Genomic DNA, 20,298 nt, shown 5'->3' with positions numbered 1-20,298 from the left:
AAAATGAAACTAGTGATAAATATGGTAAAAATACCAATAACTTGGAAAATGGGTATAAGGCTTCAAAGCAGCCATAATAAATACAAGAAACAATTGGTGAGTGAGGAGCTGATGTCTAATTGACACAAAGTACTAAAGAGAAGAAAGGGTCTGGGCTGCAGGTAGGAAGAGGGGCTGCTGTGCTGCTAACATGACCCTGGGGCAGACCAACAGCCCTGTGGTTTGGGAATGGAGACTTGTGTACAGCAGGAACCAGTCAGCTCTCATTAGAGAAATACAGTCAGTTTTCAGGAAGGGTATGAAGAAGCCAGTGTGTCTATCAGAAGAAATGACAACCAAGAGAGGGATTGGAACAACAGTCAATGGAAAATAGTGATCTTAGCTTTCTCTTGGTTACAGAACACTATTGAGTATTGCCAAACAGTAAAGGGAGGTATTTTCTATCTTAATGTAGAACACACAGAAGAAACGACTTTTGACACAATGAGATGAGATTATTTCTTGATACTCCTGCTGTATGCCAGATCAGGTTGTTTGTACATCTTGAGAGCAGGACAGACCCCATTAGTGCTCCAACAGGGGCCTTGCTGCTCCGTGGCAGAAGTCTGTTGGCTACATATTGTGATTGTCAATCCACATTCAAGCACTCTGGGCTAGTGAAAGACTTCCCAACACCCTGGTAATTAGCTCTGCTCACTCACCTTCACTATGTTTGCAAGAACCCCGAGAGCCAGGGTAGGTAATGACAGATGACAAACTGTTAATCTTTTTGCCTATTTGACACAGGAGGTAGGTGATAATTGAAGTCAGTGCACAGAAAGAAAGAAGGCTCCTTTCCTCTCACAAGTTCAGAGATAGCTTAGGTTCTTACAGTTGCTTCTTGGGCCGATTCCAGCTTTTCACACAATCATCATGTGAATGAAAAATAAGGGAAACTTTCATTGTATTTCTTGTCTCTGAATTTCAATCCCTGTATTGTCTTCACTTTTAACACAAAGGGCATCAATTGCCTGCTCTCCACCCTAAGACTTCCTTGTTCTTTTGGACAGCTTTGCCCTCCACAGGGCATTCCCTTTAGTTATACGTCTGGACATCTGCCTCTTCACTTGTCGTCCCACCAGAGCTAGCTGAGGCCTCCACAGGAAGCCTCTGTGCACAGAGCCCACTGAGCTGGCCGTGAACATGTTAGGACCAGTGTGATAGACCCCCTGGAAGTAAAGGGACTCTACTTGCACTTCCTGGATACTTGGTGACACTTGCAGCCTCAACCTTGCTTTTGGTCCAGGATGGTCGTGTGCCTATTCAGTGGGTTCTGGGACTATGGTTTTCCCCCTTTCCCTCAACCATCGGTCCTGCAGCAGGACGTTTTTGCAGAGAGTGCTCTAGGACAGATAAAGGGCTGTTGCATCAAAATGAGGAACCCAAGAGCACACAGACTACAACACTCTGCAGGTGCGCTGAGAATCCTGCCTCGGTGCAGGTGGGTTATTGGCGTTAGTAGTCTACTCAAGGGTAAAGACTTCCCCCTGCCCATTCTCAGAACCCGGGAGGAGTCGGACTGCGGATCTTTGGACAAGGCTGAGCGAGGCCAGAAGGCAGGTTTAAGGGAAAGGAGGGGGCACCGTGGGGCGTCGTGCGCGGTGACTTCTGAGGGAGCTGGTGGGCCCGCGATGTGGGCGATGTGGACCGAGACCGGGCAAGGGGCGGGGCGGGCCATCCTTGGGAAGGCCGCGTCCACCTGCTTGGGCCCCAGAGGGACCTGAGCACCCTCCCATCGCGACTACCGTCCCTCTCTAGGCCCGGCCCCACTCACCCCGGGGTCGGCCTGGCCGTCGGCCCGGTGCCTCCCTCCTGGGCGCCCTCTGCGCCCTCCGTCCTCCGCTGGCGGCTGGCGCTGGAACGGGTGGGTGGTCGGCGGAGCCAGCCACGGGCGGGGCGGCCACAGGAAATCTCCGCCTGCTTCCGGGGCTCAGCGGCCGCGATGGCTGCAGTGGTGGTGCGAGGCAGGAGGTCTGGCGCTGGTCAGGCTCCTGCGCCCCTGAGTGGACGTGGGTTGCGTGCCTCGGCTTCTTGGCTGATCAGCGTACGGCCTTGCACCCCGCGCTCCGGGCTCTTCCCACCCAGGGCCACCATTGACCTGGGCTTCACAGCCACCTGCTCCTGCTCTGGGGAGCGCAGCTGCAAGGCGCAGCAGGCTACCTGGGAACGCCCCCCTTGGTATCTGCGGAGTGGGGATGGAGGGATTTCCTGAGAGCTGAGGGAGCTGGCGGGAGTGCAGATGAGTGTGTGCAACCTGCATGCCGGAGACTTAATTTAAAAATGTAACATGCTAGATAAAGGTTAATATTGTTGATATTCTGCATAAAACATGCTATCATAATATAAATTAAAATTGAAATTAATGTTTACCCACTTTTACATTCTACTTCTTCCCCCCACTTTTTTTTTTACTATGTCTACTAATAATTTTAAATTACAAATGTGACCTGCATTGTGTTTATGTTGGATAGTATTGCTTTGAAGTGTTAAGATGGGTTTGACTGAAAAAGGGGTTAGAATGGCTTACAAAACATAGAATCAACGCATTGCTGTTAAAATCTGTAATCCTGCACCGGCATAAATGTGCGCTGGGATGGTGGAGCAACAGATTGGGCTTGCCTCCAGCCCCCATTGGCACTACTGAGAACCAATTTGGGTGTAGAACAGGTCAGGCTAGGTCTTGACTCTTGCTGAACTACGTGAAAGCTGTGTCTGGGCGTGGACCAGGTATCGCTGGGCTGCAAGAACCAACAAGAACCAGAATGGGTGTGGCCAGTGAGCAAGGCCACTATTCTTGTCAGGACAAGAGGTGGACAAAGTCATCCTGGACCAATGACCCACTTGTGTGTGTGAGCACTGTCCCTGGGAGGAGACTTAATGGAGGAGCTTGGGGAACTGCTTCACTGGGATGCAGCCCCTGCAGGTGAGCGCAAGAAGCAAGGCAAGGAGCAGCCCAGACAACGCCAGGTTACAGTACCCACTGGCATACATGTGGGACAGGTCTGGGGACAGACCAGTCTGGGCTAGCACATAATACCCACTAACAGATCTGAGAACCAGTGCAGCAAGCAGGAGAAGCCAGACCGGGCCACAACACCAGTCAGTTCACATTAGGACCAGGACAGCAATCAGGCTGGGCTGGGATAGGCTGCAGCACCCACCAACAGGAGCTGAAACAGGGGGCAGACTAGATTAGGCCAGGCTGCACAATAGGCCTGCAGACACTGAGGTGAGGCGAGTCATGCCAGTCTGGCCCTAACGGGGGCCTGGTACATGAGTCCCAGGGATGGGGGACTAGGTGGATGTCAGGTTCCAGATCCCCAGGGATGGGGGATCCGGCGATGCTTGGGACACCTGACCCAGGTACTTGGACTTGCCTGTAAGAACATGTCCTACTTAATGAAAAGGTGGAGTAGTGAACACAGGCCCTGTTGTAAAAGGAGAATATGGCAGCACATTTGGTGCTGTAGCAGAAAAACAGAACTAACCAGACAACTACCCCCAAACAAATGATGGCAGCAAAAAATTTCAGTGAATGGAACCAATGGACATCGGGAGGGTGACATCATCCTCGGATTGGTGAAATCGGCAGCATTTTAAAACTATCCAAACCACCTGGACAGAAGCCTCAGAATATGTCCACTTTGAGACTCTGGGTTGTATGATGAGGCAGTTTCTCATCCCTGTGTGGAAAGTCGTAAGTGGTTTTCCTCTTTGTTCCTCCCCTTCCCCCGGGAACAACAGGAAGAAACAGTAAATTTGGAAGCAGTGAATTCACCCAATTTTCCCTAAACTCCGATCCTTCCCACCCTCATCAACCATGTAATCATTATTACAAATAATAACTAAATAAACAAAAAAGAATCTGTAACTTACTAATCACATTCACATGTATTATATCATTAAAACAAATCTGTAAAAAAATTTTATCCAACAAATAAATGACTCATTTAAGATCATATATGGCCATCCTTGCTTTAATGCATACATTATTTCTGCCATGTGCCAGGTCCAGTCATTAGATTCTGGTACTCAAGATAAGCCTTGGCTTGTGGGCATACATGTCAGTACTGATATAGAGCAATGTGTTCTGCTCTACGAGCAGAAGTTGCTGTGTGTGATAGGAAAGTCAGGGAGGCTCTGGGTTAGGGAGCTGAGGAGTAACTAGTGAGGCATTGAGGAAGGCACATTCCAGGGTGAGGAGGCAGTAGTTCAGATTTGTACTGCAGATCCTGGAACCACAGGGCATCTTTTCACTTAGTCGGCCTCTGGTGCTAAAGGTATGTGTTGATCAGCACCTCAGAGGCTTAGCATAAAGGTTTACGAGGCCTGTGGTGGGCTGACTGGGACCAGTGGATGAAATATTTGCTCTTAGCACTCATAGAAGAATCAAACTTCTTCCATTGAATAGTTCCACCATCCTCTGTGGTTATGAAGTAGTTTACTCTGTGGGCCCTAGAAAAGGGAAGAGAGCATTGTGGGTTTTCATATGATACTAGGAGCCATCCTGCAAGTGGCAGAATTCATGTGTGTGGTGACATGGTCCTATGTACCTATAAGGTAGCTGGAAAGTAAAGTATGTGTGCCTGGTAGAAGAAGATTTTTAAAAATAATTTTTTGAAGGCAGAGAAACAAAGAGACATAGCTCTTATCCACTGATTTACTCCCCACATGTCCATAACCCTAAGGAACTCAGTTAAGGCCTCCCATTTGTTTGGATTGGACCTAGGTACTTGAGCCATGACTGCTGCCTCCCAGGGTCTGTCTTATTGGGAAGCTGCTATCTGGAGGGTTTGAGTCATGGTACTCTGATACAGCTTGTCTTAACCATGTCTTCTTTTAGTTTATTTTTAAAATTTTATTTATTTGTTTTTAAAGATTTATTTATTTTTATTGAAAGTCACATCTACAGAGAGAAGGAGAGACAGAGAGAAAAATCTTCCTTCTGCTGGTTCATACCCCAGGTAGCCTGAGTTGAGCTAATCTGAAGCCAGGAGCCAGGAGCTTCTTTTGGGCCTCCCATGTGGCTTTGGCCTGTCCTCAACTGCTTTCCCAGGCCACAAGCAAAGAGCTAAATGGGAAGTGGGGCAGCTGGAATGGGAACCAGTGCCCACATGGGATCCTGGCACATGCAAGGAGAGGATTTAGCCACTAGGCCATCACACCAGGCACTCTTTTTGTTTATTTGAATCATCTTTTAAGATTTACCTATTTTTGGGCCCGGCACCGTGGCCTAGCAGCTAAAGTCCTCTCCTTGAACGCCCCGGGATCCCATATGTGCGTCAGTTCTAATCCCGGCAGCTCCACTTCCCATCCAGTTCCCTGCTTGTGGCCTGGGAAAGCAATGGAGGACGGCCCAAAGCTTTGGGACTCTGCACCCGCTTGGGAGACCTGGAAGAGGTTCCTGGTTCCTGGCAATGGATCGGCGCAGCACCAGCCCGTTGGCTCTCAGTTGGGGAGTGAATCATCGGACAGAAGATCTTCCTCTCTATCTCTCCTCCTCTCTCTGTATAGCTGACTTTATAATGAAAATGAATCTTTAAAAAAAAAAAGATTTACCTATTTTTGTTTGGAAGCCAGATTTTGCAAAGAGAGAAGGAGAGACAGAGAGGTCTTCCATTTGTTGGTTTACTCCCCAGATGGCCTCCACGGACAGAGCTGAGCTAATCTTAAGCTGGGAGCTGGGAGCCAGGGGCCTCTTCCAGGTCTCCTACATGAGCTTTCCCAGTGACCCACCTGCTCTTTGGCCTGTGGAGGCCCGAGGGTTAGGGTTAGGGTTAGGGTTAATGGTGGCCTCACTTCCCATCCAGTTCCCTGTTAGTGGCCTGGGAAAGCAGTCGAGGATGACCCAGTGCTTTGGGACCTTGCGCCCTTGTGGGAGACCTGGAGGAAGTTCCTGGCTCCTGGCCCCGGACTGGCGCAGTACCAGCCAATGCGTTCACTTGGGGAGTGAATCATCGGACGGAAGATCTTCCTCTCTGTCCCTCCTCGTCTCTGTATATCTGACTTTGTAATGAAAATAAATAAGTCTTAAAAAAAATAGAATTAGAGTTTGGGAGGGGTTCGGGCCTTGGGATTCGGGGGCAACTGCCGCTCCTCACAGTGTGGCGGCTGTGGGGGGTGCCCCTGCCGGGTCGGACCCAATGCTGGGGGCTCACGCCAAAGACACTGCCACAAGGCAGTGAACGAGTCCTCGGCCTCATCCAGGACCCAAGAGAGCTCATTCCTCAGGGTAAGTGCACCATGTGGGAACTTGGGAACTGGCTTAAAATTTCTAGCTCCACCCAGCTGCTAATATCTGGCAGCTAGGTGAGTTTGGGAGGGGTTCGGGCCTTGGGATTCGGGGGCAACTGCCGCTCCTCACAGTGTGGCGGCTGTGGGGGGTGCCCCTGCCAGGTCAGACCCAATGCTGGGGGCTCACGCCAAAGACACTGCCGCAAGGCAGTGAACGAGTCCTCGGCCTCATCCAGGACCCAAGAGAGCTCATTCCTCAGGGTAAGTGCACCACGTGGGAACTTGGGAACTGGCTTAAAATTCCTAGCTCCACCCAGCTGCTAATATCTGGCAGCTAGGTGAGTTTGGGAGGGGTTCGGGCCTTGGGATTCGGGGGCAACTGCCGCTCCTCACAGTGTGGCGGCTGTGGGGGGTGCCCCTGCCGGGTCGGACCCAATGCTGGGGGCTCACGCCAAAGACACTGCCGCAAGGCAGTGAACGAGTCCTCGGCCTCATCCAGGGCGGCCAGTGCACCATGTGGTGCCAGGCTTTGCCTGCTGGCCTCCCGGCCGGGAAGCTCTGGGGTAATGGATGTCCGAATTGCTGCTTAGATAGCTCTAGGGTGACCCCATTGTTTCTGGGTTCTGAGTCAATCCTAAAGATTCCCAACGCCAGTAACTCTTCTTTTGGAGAACTTCTAATCACTCAATAATGCTGAGCTTTGAACACCTATAATGCAAAAGATAAACCCCGGATTGTCTAGCAGGATATTTTTGCCTGACATGATGTTGGTTCAGGAGACTGGTCACATTAGGCAGGTCCATAATTTTAACTAGCACTCTAGAACCTTATACTGGGGTGGACTCTGTGCAGGATGTGTGGGCCACACCCTGTAGAAAGTTTGGCCCCACTGGTAAACCTAAATTTTAGGTGGTTATGGACTAAGCTAGGTGTGACCAAGGAGCCTGCCATCAATCACAGACTGGACTGGGCAAGGCAGCAGCACCCAAATGCGCATCCTGAATAGGCTGTGGGGTGGGCCGGGCTGCAACATTCACCAGCTCATACAAGGCCAAATGGGAGGCCAGAGTACACCGGGCACTGGCCTAAAAACCAATGGCATGTATGTAAACTGGGTTTGGGAGTGGATCAAGTGGAGGTACTTGGGAAGCTCCCCTGGCGAGTCATAGCTCTCACTGGTGAACATGCCGTCCAAATCTGGGGTTCAGACTAGCAGGGCATAGTAGCTCCAAAATGTGTAACTTGGTAATGGACCGTAATGTACTGGGCAGGACTGAACAAACCTTTGTTTACAAGCAAAACTAGAAACCAGCATGGAACACAGGTCATACCGAGCTAGGCTCTTGCACCTACTGGTCCCCAGAGCAACCACGGGCAGGTGCATGATTTACAGCTAGGAACAAGCCCAATCGGGGAGGTAACGGGACACCCTAACTAGGTTGAGGTTCCCACCAAGGGGCGTATGTGCTGGAATTGGGGCTGCGTTCTATCTAGGAAACAGTTGCAGTCACCCGAGGCACTAGTGTGGGCTGGGATTGGATGCACCAGGCCAGTTCAGACCCCAACACCATCTGGTGGCATGGAGAACCAGGGGGTAGATGTGGGACTGACTAGGCTGGGTCTCTACCCCCTACTGAGCCATGCGTGAGCTGTATGTGGGTATGGACGAGCCATGGCTGGGCTGAAACATCCAACAACAAGAACCAGAATGGGGTGAAAGCCAGCCAGGAAAAGCCACTGTTCCTGCTAGGGCAGGAGGTGAACTGAGTTGGGTTGGCTCAAGGACCCCCTGGCATGCGCAAAACCTGCCTTTGGGAGGGGATCTGATGGAGGAGCCTGGGCAACTCCTCTGGCAGGACACAGTCCCTGCAGGTAAGCGCAAGAAGCATGATAGGAAACAGTCCAGAATAGGCCATGGAAAGTTTCCCACTGGCACACATTCAGCATGGGTCAGGAGCAGACCAGGCTGAATCAGTCCGTATCACCCACTGGCAAATCCGATCACCAGATCAGAGTGTGGGATGAGCCGGGTTTGGTCGCGACAAAACCAGTACACATTATGGAATGCCAGGGCGTGGTTGCCTGTACTGGATATGAATGCAGCACCCAACCAGCACACATGAGATCCAGGAAGGAAGGGAGGGGCAGAACTGGTGGGGGGATTAAGGGGCTGGTTCCCTCGCCGGACAGCTACTCCCAATGGAGAGCGTGGGCTGGGATAGAGACAGACTAGACTATGCAAGGCTACAACACCTGTGCGCTGCATGTGGACTAGATCAAGGAAAAGCCAGGCTGGGCTGATTATTCCTGCTGGTGCAAGCATAAATTAGAGTGGGTGAGGGATGTTTGGGCATAGCCGCAGAAGCTGGCACTGGGGACTAATTCTGTCAAGTCAAATCACAGAACCACCTAAAGAGTGCATAAACCGGGACAGAGAGACCTGGGAGGGAAAAAGTGGGTTCCCCCTTCTTGGGTCACTATTCCCGAGGGAGGGCATGAAGACTGGGACGGGGGCTGGGATGGCTAGATAGAGAGGCACTCAACAACACCCGTGAGGGCTGGATGGTTGAGTTGGTTAGATAGAACTAAGCTTTAATATCCATTAACACGTACAAGAGCCAAATGGGATGGGGGACAGACTGGTCTTCTGCTACACATACTGGCAAACCAGGGTAGGGGGCGGGCCTGGTGGGGGTTATTGTGGGTCGCCCCGACTAGGCTGCAGCTCCCACTGGTTTGTGTGAGGGCCGAGTACGTGCTGGGCAGAACCAGACTGGACTGCAACACCCATTGGTTCCAGTGCAACTCGGGACTGAAAACAGAACCAACCCAGCAATTGCAACCACCAGCTGATCGTGGTGATGGACTGTACCAGGCCCTGTGCTTGCTAGAGCATACAAGAATCAGGTCTGGGAATACCTCAAAGTTTCTTTGGAGATCTCCCTAATCGAACTGCTGGACTCAGAACTCTAATCAAGAAAAGACAGAAGACAGAGCAGATCAATCATTCATCTCAGCTATATGTTGGCAGCGATATATGGGGCAAACGGAGACTTTATGATGGACCATATCAATCAGTGGATGACCTCATCGAGCGAAACTGGCAGCGATTCATAACCGGAGAACTATTAACACCACTCGAGCACATATCTCAGAGCATGCCCCACATCCGGGACTCGGGGTGGGCGGGAAACCGGGTGGGGCTTCCCCCTCAATATCCCCCTTTACCTCAGATACAAGATGGAAACAATGTGGACATAATAGTATTACCAACTTCCCTATCCCCCTGAACCTTTTTTTTTTCTTTTCTTTTTCTTTCTTTAACTGTAATTAACTATGTAAAGATTGTCAACAACACAATAAAATAGATTATAAAAAAAAAATAGAATTATAAAACTGTTTTGATTATCCCCAAATGCATGCAGTTCTGTTATGGGGTGCAGCCAGTGATAGCACCCATTGACAGTGGGCAAATGGAATGTGGCTGTGTCCCCCGCCCTCTGTCCTGAAGGTGGGTCCTAACAGTAATGGAATGTAAATTCCATCCTCAGCCACTCCCCGCCCACCACTTAGGTATTCACTCCTGCCCACCTGTGACTCACCTATCAACTGAGAGGGGAGGGTATTGCATTGTTGTGCAACTACTCCCCTCACAAGCCCCTTTAAAGGTCCTGAAATGGGTGGGAGGCTCTTTCTCTCTTTCTGGTCAGACGCGTCTGTTACTCTGGCACCTGACTCTTGGCTGACCCAGGACAGGTAATCCCCTGAGCATGGTCTCAGCATACTGCTTAGATGGGGCAATGGATATAGTAATGTTGTTTCTGGTTTGTGTGCTGTCAGGAGTTCCAGGAGAGGTGAGGCCTGTTAGAGTGTTGGTATAATGTTAGTATGTTAAAATGTTAAGAATATTAGCATTAGGCGATATTAGGCCCTTTGGGGTGAGAAGCCACTACTTTGCTAGGTCAGGAGGTGCCTGAACTGTGGGAAAGCTCCACTTTAGAGATAAATCTGTCTCCTTTGTTTCTTTGTAACTTTATCTATCAACTAACCTGGGTGCAGGAAGGCAGGGATGCAGTTCTCCGGTCCCAGGGACTGGAGGAGCCATAAAGATAAGGGTGCCAGGATGGGATGAGCTGTAAACAATAAGTGTGGGAGCATAAACAATAAGTGTGGGAATGTAAATAATGAGTGTGAGAACGGAATAGACTGCTTGCACCCAGGAGCCACATAAGTCTAAATTTGTTACTTTTGAGTTGACTTTGATATATGTTACAGCCAAAACAGCGTATATAATCTCCAGCCTTATGTTAGGTCGGGGTCTGATCCGCTTGGCTGGCCTGTGTGCCCCAAGTACGATCTGACCCCAGCTGGCACAATAAACTCTGTTTGCTTTTTGCATTACCAGCGAGGCTCTTTGTCATTTTCTGGGGGTTGACTAGCTCGCACGCTAACGTCCGGGGGGGGGGGTGGAGGGGGGGGCTCTGTCCCGGACTCTAACAGGCCTAGCAGTGATGGAATGTGGGCAGAGAAGCCAGGGAAAGGTGAAAGTTTGCAGCTTTGTAAGTGTGTCCAGGTTATTCGTTGCATGTCTCTTAAGGATAACTTAGATTGTTGGGGAAGCTGGGACATAGGTCTTCAGCTTAATGGATGGACTTAAGGGTAATGACTATTTGTTCCCCTTTGGATTATGTTTGGTTGGATTATGATTGGTTGGATTTCCCTATGGACTTGTGATTTGCTATTGTGCTCTATTATCACCAAGCTTGGTTAATAAAAACTCCTTAATAAACTTTAAACATGTCTGGTGTGATCTCACTCGCACCCAGTAACAGTTCTGTAAAATCATGCTTGGAATACTGTAAACTGCAAAGTTTAAATTTTGGGTTAAGAATCTCCCTGAAAAACTTTTACCAATTTAAAAGTGTTAATGCTAAACAAGATGTAACTGCATAGAAACTTTGATGTTAAGTTTATACTCAGCTGCTATGTATAATGGATGTTAATGTTGAACCTTTTTTTTTAAGATTTATTTATTTTCATTACAAAGTCAGCTATACAGAGAGAGGAGGAGAGATAGAGAGGAAGATCTTCCTTCCGATGATTCACTCCCCAACTGAGTCCCAATGGGCCGGTGCTGCGCCGATCCGTTGCCGGGAACCAGGAACCTCTTTCAGGTCTCCCAAGCGGGTGCAGGGTCCCAAAGCTTTGGGCTGTCCTCCATTGCTTTCCCAGGCCACAAGCAGGGAACTGGATGGGAAGTGGAGCTGCCGGGATTAGAACTGACGCACATATGGGATCCCGGGGCGTTCAAGGAGAGGACTTTAGCTGCTAGGCTACGGCGCCGGGCCCGTTAATGTTGAACCTTTCACTGTTCTTGTGCCACTCTGATTTAAGTTAAACTCAAAAACATGTTACCTCGGGAGAAATTATAGCTGTTATTTTTCTATCTTCAACCAAGGACCCTTACATGCATTCCCTGGAGAATACCTGGCTGCTGTGGCCTCCTCTCTCCACTCCTTTCTCAGCTTGAAGTAGCCAGAGCTACCATTGGCCAATCATCCCTGACAGGCAGCCAGGGTCCATTCGGTGGGGAAAACAGGATGTAAAGGAGTTAGATGAAATAATAGACAGGGCATGTGGTCCCTGGTGAAGTTATTTTTGTATAACATATAGTATTGCTTCTCCATATTTTTAGCTCTTCAAAGGACATGTTCTCCCTAGCTACATCATTCAGGCCTAATTAAAAAAAAAACACATAAGTGGGATTTGTAGAAGGACATTCAGGATCTTTGCTATTGTGGGAGACAATAGCCAGTTGAATCTCCCCTGAAGGAGCCAGGAGCAATTGATGAGGAGATGAATGAGCAGGGTACTTGCTGTTTCACAGATTTAGATAAAGAACCTGCTAAAGGAACTAGCTGTGTTTGGGGGAGCAATACCTAGCTGTTGAGATGCAAATGGCTCTAGCCCCATCTTCATGGAGACCTACCTGACAACCTTCCTTTAAAAGTTTGGTGCTGCCTTCCTGTCTATCTCTCCTCCTCTCTGTATATCTGACTTTGTAACAAAACAAAACAAAACAAAACAAAATAAAACAAAACAAAAAAAAGCCCGGTGGCGTGGTCTAGTGGTTAAGGTCCTCGCCTTGAATGCGCTGGGATCCCATATGGTTGCTGGTTCTGATTCCGGCAGCTCCACTGCCTCTCTATCTCTCCTCCTCTCTGCATATCTGACTTTGTAACAACAAAAACAAAAAAAAGTTTGGTGCTGCTAATAAATTTAGGATACTGACCATCAGTCATTAGTCCACCCTTGTTATTCTAGGCTCCCTGTACCAATTGATAAATGCGGGACAGCAACAGCCTCCCATGCCATCTCCAGGCATGGGCTCAAGAGGACCACTTTCCCTTTGTCAGGATCTCCTAGGAAACACTTGAGGGGTCAGCCATCCCTGTCATGTGCATTTGAGGCAGGTATTTGGCCCCACAGACCCGGACAAGTGCCAATGACCTCTCGTTCACCAGGGATGCCTCATGCTCCTCCAGGGGCATCCTAAATTCAAGACACTTTCTCCTACAGGCCACCCATGGCTGATGTGCCACCTGCCACAAGACACCTAACAGCTGACCTGTGTTCTCCACAGAAGTCCTTCTCACCAGGACAGGTAGAGTAGCAACATGCCTGGATCCCTCGTCTGTACCAGCCGCTCTCACAGCACCCAACAGCATAAGTTGTGCAAGCCAGGGGGACAGGCACCTTCACTGGTATCGTGAATGTGCTGCTGATGAAACCAGCAAGGTGTGGTGTGGTGTGGTGTTTGGTGGGACGGGGTCAAACCTCAGCCTGCCAGGCACATGGCCTGTATGGGTGCTGCTTGAAATCCTGGCTGCTTCCCCTGCAGTCCAGCTCCCTGTCGATCCTCTTGCGAGAGCAGTGGAGGATGGTGCAGGGGCTTGTGCCTCTGTGCCTCTGTGGGTGATCTGGAGGAAGCTCCTGGTTCCTGGGCTTGTCCTGACCCAGCCACAGCTGGCTCTGGTGGTGGTCCTTGGGGAAGTGAGCCAGCAGATGCAAGAAAGCTTGCTGTCTCTCCCTCTCTGTTCCTCTGTGCTTCCAAGAAAAGAGGGCAGAGGGAGGCAGGCAGGCAGGAAGGAGAAGACAGAAAGCTCTTGGATTCCTGGGAGGGAGCGTGCTGTGTGCTGTGTGCTGTGTGCTGTGCTGTGGCTAAGACTGCTTTTGTCTGCCAATGCAGACCCCGAGGACGTGCGTAGAAATTCTGTCATGGCACTCCTGTGCAACTGCAAAAAAAAAAACAGTGCCTCTCTGGCCGGATGGCCTGGAGGAGCGTGCTGCAGTGAGTGCTGCTGGCCACGAGAGGGCGAGCGGAGCTTCCCTTTCTACCCCTGGTGGGCTCAGGCCTTCTGAGCTCTAGACAGCCCAGCCTGAGCCGCCCTAGCATCAGGTGGGGGTCCTGGACAGTGTTCCCGGACACGTGTGCTTGGAAGATCAGGGGTCCAAGGCCGAACGGCTCGCATGCCAAGGCCCAGGAGGGGGTGGAGGATGCTTGGAGCCTTGCATCAGCTCAGGCCTCCCTGGTAAAAGTGGCACGGTGCCTTGACCAGCAAGGTGCTATGTCACAGCACCCAAAGAACCCTGGGAGATAGAGTCCCATGGCAGGGTACCCACAGGCGCTCTAGGAGCTGGAGTCCCACGTCACTGTGACCACAGGCACTGTGGGAGCTGAAGTCCAACATCAGCGTGCCCAAGGGCGCTCTGTGAGCTGGAGTCCCACGTCAGTGTGCCCGATGGCACTGTGAGATTGCAGTCCCACATCAGCGTGTGCACGGTTGTTCTGGGAGCTGCAGTGCCACTTCAGCGTGCTCATGGGTGTCTGGGAGTTGGAGTCCCACTTCAGCGTGGGCAAGCGCACTGTGGGAGCTGCAGTCCCACCACAGAGCACCTAAGTACTCTAGCCACTGGAGTCGTGAGGCATTTTAGGAAAAGATGTTCCACTTGGTAGCCTTTGAAGGGGCGCCCTGGGACAAGAGACACCATCCCCTGGTCTCTCGATGTGCATTGTGGGACGTATATTCCCAGCACCTCTTTTCCCGCTGAGCCGAGGCCAAGCCGAGGCCAAGCCGAGCACAGCTGAGCACAGCCTAGCAGGCATGCAGTGCTGTGTCCGTGTTACAGTGCAAGGAGATGATCAGGCTTTTTGGAGCACATTTGGGAACTTGTACTGTAGGTGACAGAAGTCATGAGCAGGTATGATGTTGGCCGGGGAGCCACCTGGGCCTGGACAAGGGAACGCTTTCAGGGCCTGTGCTCCTGGCAGCACAGGCCTGGATCCCTGGACTGATTCCCCGCAGCCTTTCCTGCATTCTGCCCTGAAATGTTCTTTTGGGGAGGTGCTCCCCGGCATCCCTGCCCTCTGCTCAGGTACCCGTCACCACTTCCCTGACTGCCCCTGCCTTGGCCGTGCACCCCATCCCCTCCGAGAGGCCCTGACAACTGCTCTGAGTGTGTGGTATGAGGTGGTGTTTGGTGGTGCGGGGTGGTGTCCCTGTGGATCAAGCTGCAGCTTGCCTGTATGGGTGCTGTTTCAAACCCTGGCTGCTTCCCCTGCAGTCCAGCTCCCTGCCGATCCTCCTGGGAGAGCATGGTGCAGGGGCTTTTGCCCCTGTGGCCCTGTGGCCCTGTGGGAGATCTGGAGGAAGCTCCTGGTTCCAGGGCTGGTCTTGGCCCAGCCTCAGCTGGCTCTGGTGGTGGTCCTTGGGGAAGTGAGCCAGCAGATGCAAGAAAGCTTGCTGTCTCTCCCTCTCTGTTCCTGTGTGCTTCCAAGAAAAGAGGGCAGAGGGAGGCAGGAGGGAGGAAGGAAAAGACAGAAAGCTGCCGGCCTCCTGCGAGGGAGCATGCTGTGTGCTGTGTGCTGTGCTGTGGCTCTAGACTGCTTTTGTCTGTCAATGCAGAGCCCCAGGGCGTGCGTAGGGCTTCCGTCCTGGGTCTCGTGTGCAAGCTCTAAAAAGAGTGTCCTTGAGAGAGAATGCCTCTCTGAGCTGGAGCTGGGCTGTTTCCCTTGATTTGGCAGGAGAGCCTTGGATGAGCGTCCTGCAGTGAGTGCTGGTGGCCACGAGAGGGCGCACAAAGCTGCCCTTTTTTTTTTTTTAACAGATTTATTTATTTTATTACAAAGTCAGATATACAGAGAGGAGAAGAGACAGAGAGGAAGATTTTCCATCCGATGATTCACTCCCCAACCGAGCCGCAATGGCCGGTGCGTGCCGATCCAAAGCCGGGAACCTGGAACCTCTTCCAGGTCTCCCACGAGGGTGCAGGGTCCCAAAGCTTTGGGCCATCCTCGACTGCTTTCCCAGGCCACAAGCAGGGAGCTGGATGGGAAGTGGAGCCGCCGCCGGGATTAGAACCGGTGCCCATATGGGATCCCAGTGCGTTCAAGGTGAGGACTTTAGCCGCTAGGCTACGGCGTCGGGTCCCAAGCTGCCCTTTCTACCCCTGGTCGGCTCAGGCCTTCTGAGCTCTAGACAGCCCAACCTGAGCCATCCTAGCGTCGTGTGGGGGTCCCGGACAGTATTCCGGGGCACGTGTTGTTGGAAGATCAGGGCTCCAAGGCCGAACAGCCGCTAGGCCACGCTGATGGGCCCCGGCTCCATGTATTTTTGCATGTGTGGGGTGGCGGTTAGGGTGATGTGATACACTACTTGGCCTTCCTCGGCCTAGCTGGGTGGTGTCTGGGCATGTGGGCTCCTAAGCCAGGAGCAGGTGGATGGAGAAGTAGGCACCAGAGGTCAGCAGCCATCTGCAATAGGAAGTCCCAGGCCCCAGCTGCTGCGGAGAGCACCCTGCAACATGCAGCCCTGCTGCCCAGCACATCTGATGATGGCCGGCGAGCCACCAAGGCCCGCACAAGGGAGGGCTTTCAGGGCCTGTGCTGCCTGCACACGACAGGGTGCACAAAGCTGCCCTTTCTACCTCCAGCTAGCACTTGAGGGGTCAGCCATCCCTGTCATGTGCTTTGGAGGCAGGAATTTTGCCTCACAGCCTCCAGCCAGATGCTGCTGCCCTCTTGTTCACCAGGGAGTGCTTCACCCTCCTCCAGGGATCCTTCTGGATTCAAGACTCTTTCTCCTGCTGGTCAGCTGTGGACCGTCGGCTGCCGCTGATGTGCCACCTTCCACAAGACATCCCAACAGCTGACATCTGTTCTCCACAGAGGCCCTTCTCCCCAGGACAGGTAGAGTAGCAACATGCCTGGATCCCTCATCTGTAGCGGCCACTCTCACAGCACGCAACGGCATAAGTTGTGCAAGCCAGGGGGACAGGCACCTTCAGCAGCCTGGTGAAGGAGCTGCTGAAGGGTCCAGCAAGGGTTGGTGTGGTGTGGTGTGGTGTGGAGTGTTGGTGCGGGGTATTGTCCGAATGGGTCAAGCCTCAGCCTGAGAGGCGGATGGCCCGTATGGGTACTGCTTCGAATCCTAGGTGCTTCCCCTGCAGTCCAGCTCCCTGCCGATCCTCCTGGGAGAGCAGCGGAGGATGCTGCCAGGGCTTGTGCCCCTTTGCCGCTGTACCCCTGTGGCCCTGTGGCCCTGTGGCCCTGTGGGAGATCTGGAGGAAGCTCCTGGTTCCTGGGCTTGTCCTGACCCAGCCACAGCTGTCTCTGGTGGTGGTCCTTGGGGAAGTGAGCCAGCAGATGCCAGAAAGCTTGCTGTCTCTCCCTCTCTGTTCCTGTGCGCTTCCAAGCAAAGGGGGCAGAGGGAGGCAGGAGGGAGGAAGGAAAAGACAGAAAGCTGCCGGCCTCCTGCAAGGGAGCATGCTGTGTGCTGTGTGCTGTGTGCTGTGCTGTGGCTCTAGACTGCTTTTGTCTGTCAATGCAGACCGCCAGGGCGTGCGTAGGGCTTCCGGTCATGGGTCTTGTGTGCAAGCTCTAAAAAGAGTGTCCTTGAGAGCGAATGCAACTCTGAGCTGGAGCTGGGCTGCTTCCCTTGATTTGGCAGGAGAGCCTGGGATGAGCGTCCTGCAGTGAGTGCTGGTGGCCACGAGAGGGCGCGCAAAGCTGAATTTTTTATTTTTTTATTTTATTTTTTTTTAGCAGATTTATTTATTTCATTACAAAGTCAGATATACAGAGAGGAGAAGAGACAGAGAGGAAGATCTTCCATCTGATGATTCACTCCCCAACGGAGCCGCAACGGCCGGTGCGTGCCGATCCAAAGCCGGGAACCTGGAACTTCTTCTGGGTCTGCCACGAGGGTGCAGGGTCCCAAAGCTTTGGGCCGTCCTCGACTGCTTTCCCAGGCCACAAGCAGGGAGCTGGATGGGAAGTGGAGCCGCCGCCGGGATTAGAACCGGTGCCCATATGGGATCCCAGTGCGTTCAAGTTGAGGACTTTAGCCGCTAGGCTACGGCGTCGGGCCCCAAGCTGCCCTTTCTACCCCTGGTCGGCTCAGGCCCTCTGAGCTCTAGACAGCCCAACCTGAGCCATCCTAGCGTCGTGTGGGGGTCCCGGACAGTATTCCGGGGCACGTGTTGTTGGAAGATCAGGGCTCCAATGCTGAACAGCCCACATACCAAGGCCTGGGAGGGGAGGAGGTAGATTGGGGCCTAGCATCAGCGCGGGCCTGTGAGATAGGAAGTGTCAGGGTGCCTTAAATAGCAGGGTACTTAAAGAAGCCTGGGAGGTGGAATACCACGTCAGCGTGCCCACAGGCCCTCTGGGAGCTGGAGTCCTAAGTCAGCGTGCCCACAGGCCCTCTGGGCTCTGGCTTCCTATGTCAGCGTGCCCCAGAGGCCCTCTGGGAGTTGGAGTCCTACGTCAGCGTCCCCAGAGGCCCTCTGGGAGTTGGAGTCCTACGTCAACGTCCCCAGAGGCCCTCTGGGAGTTGGAGTCCTACGTCAACGTACCCAGAGGCCCTCTGGGAGTTGGAGTCCCACGCCTGCGTCCCCAGAGGCCCTCTGGGAGCTGGTGTTACACAAGCCGACTGGGGTTGTACTTTGCCAGATCAGGTCCCGGGAAACCTTACCGCCACCCCCATTCCTCGAAGAACACCCTGAGATGCAGGCTCCGGGAGTTCTTTGGCAAGTGGAGCAGCTCCCCGATGGGCTGCCAAGAGGGCTTCATGAATTTTTTTTTTTATTTCAAAGTCAGATATACAGAGAGGAGGAGAGACAGAGAGGAAGATCTTCCATCTGATGATTCACTCCCCAACGGAGCCGCATCGGCCGGTGCGTGACGATCCAAAGCCGGGAACCTGGAACTTCTTCTGGGTCTGCCACGAGGGTGCAGGGTCCCAAAGCTTTGGGCCATCCTCGACTGCTTTCCCAGGCCACAAGCAGGGAGCTGGATGGGAAGTGGAGCCGCCGCCGGGATTAGAACTGGTGCCCATATGGGATCCCAGTGCGTTCAAGGTGAGGACTTTAGCCGCTAGGCTACGGCGTCGGGTCCCAAGCTGCCCTTTCTACCCCTGGTCGGCTCAGGCCTTCTGAGCTCTAGACAGCCCAACCCGAGCCATCCTAGCGTCGTGTGGGGGTCCCGGACAGTATTCCGGGGCACGTGTTGTTGGAAGATCAGGGCTCCAAGGCCGAACAGCCGCTAGGCCACGCTGATGGGCCCCGGCTCCATGTATTTTTGCATGTGTGGGGTGGCGGTTAGGGTGATGTGATACACTACTCGGCCTTCCTCGGCCTAGCTGGGTGGTGTCTGGGCATGTGGGCTCCTAAGCCAGGAGCAGGTGGATGGAGAAGTAGGCACCAGAGGTCAGCAGCCATCTGCAATAGGAAGTCCCAGGCCCCAGCTGCTGCGGAGAGCACCCTGCAACATGCAGCCCTGCTGCCCAGCACATCTGATGATGGCCGGCGAGCCACCAAGGCCCGCACAAGGGAGGGCTTTCAGGGCCTGTGCTGCCTGCACACGACAGGGTGCACAAAGCTGCCCTTTCTACCTGCAGCTAGCACTTGAGGGGTCAGCCATCCCTGTCATGTGCTTTGGAGGCAGGAATTTGGCCTCACAGCCTCCAGCCAGATGCTGCTGCCCTCTTGTTCACCAGGGAGTACTTCACCCTCCTCCAGGGATCCTTCTGGATTCAAGACTCTTTCTCCTGCTGGTCAGCTGTGGACCATCGGCTGCCGCTGATGTGCCACCTTCCACAAGACATCCCAACAGCTGACGTCTGTTTTTCACAGAGGTCCTTCTCCCCAGGACAGGTAGAGTAGCAACATGCCTGGATCTCTCGTCTGTAGCGGCTGCTCTCACAGCACGCAACGGCATAAGTTGTGCAAGCCAGGGGGACAGGCACCTTCAGCAGCCTGGTGAAGGAGCTGCTGAAGGGTCCAGCAAGGGTTGGTGTGGTGTGGTGTGGTGTGGTGTGGTGTGGTGTTGTGTGGTGTGTTGGTGCGGGGTATTGTCCGAATGGGTCAAGCCTCAGCCTGAGAGGCGGATGGCCCGTATGGGTACTGCTTCGAATCCTGGGTGCTTCCCCTGCAGTCCAGCTCCCTGCCGATCCTCCTGGGAGAGCAGCGGAGGATGCTGCCAGGGCTTGTGCCCCTTTGCCGCTGCACCCCTGTGGCCCTGTGGCCCTGTGGGAGATCTGGAGGAAGCTCCTGGTTCCTGGGCTTGTCCTGACCCAGCCACAGCTGTCTCTGGTGGTGGTCCTTGGGGAAGTGAGCCAGCAGATGCCAGAAAGCTTGCTGTCTCTCCCTCTCTGTTCCTGTGTGCTTCCAAGTAAAGAGGGCAGAGGGAGGCAGGAGGGAGGAAGGAAAAGACAGAAAGCTGCCGGCCTCCTGCGAGGGAGCATGCTGTGTGCTGTGTGCTGTGTGCTGTGCTGTGGCTCTAGACTGCTTTTGTCTGTCAATGCAGACCGCCAGGGCGTGCGTAGGGCTTCCGGTCATGGGTCTTGTGTGCAAGCTCTAAAAAGAGTGTCCTTGAGAGCGAATGCCTCTCTGAGCTGGAGCTGGGCTGCTTCCCTTGATTTGGCAGGAGAGCCTGGGATGAGCGTCCTGCAGTGAGTGCTGGTG

The sequence above is a fragment of the Ochotona princeps genome, unplaced genomic scaffold (genome assembly GCF_030435755.1).
Source record: "Ochotona princeps isolate mOchPri1 unplaced genomic scaffold, mOchPri1.hap1 HAP1_SCAFFOLD_465, whole genome shotgun sequence".
In the NCBI taxonomy this organism is placed as follows: Eukaryota; Metazoa; Chordata; class Mammalia; order Lagomorpha; family Ochotonidae; genus Ochotona; species Ochotona princeps.
The sequence above is the reverse complement of the archived record's forward strand: the minus strand, read 5'-3'. Positions refer to the sequence as shown.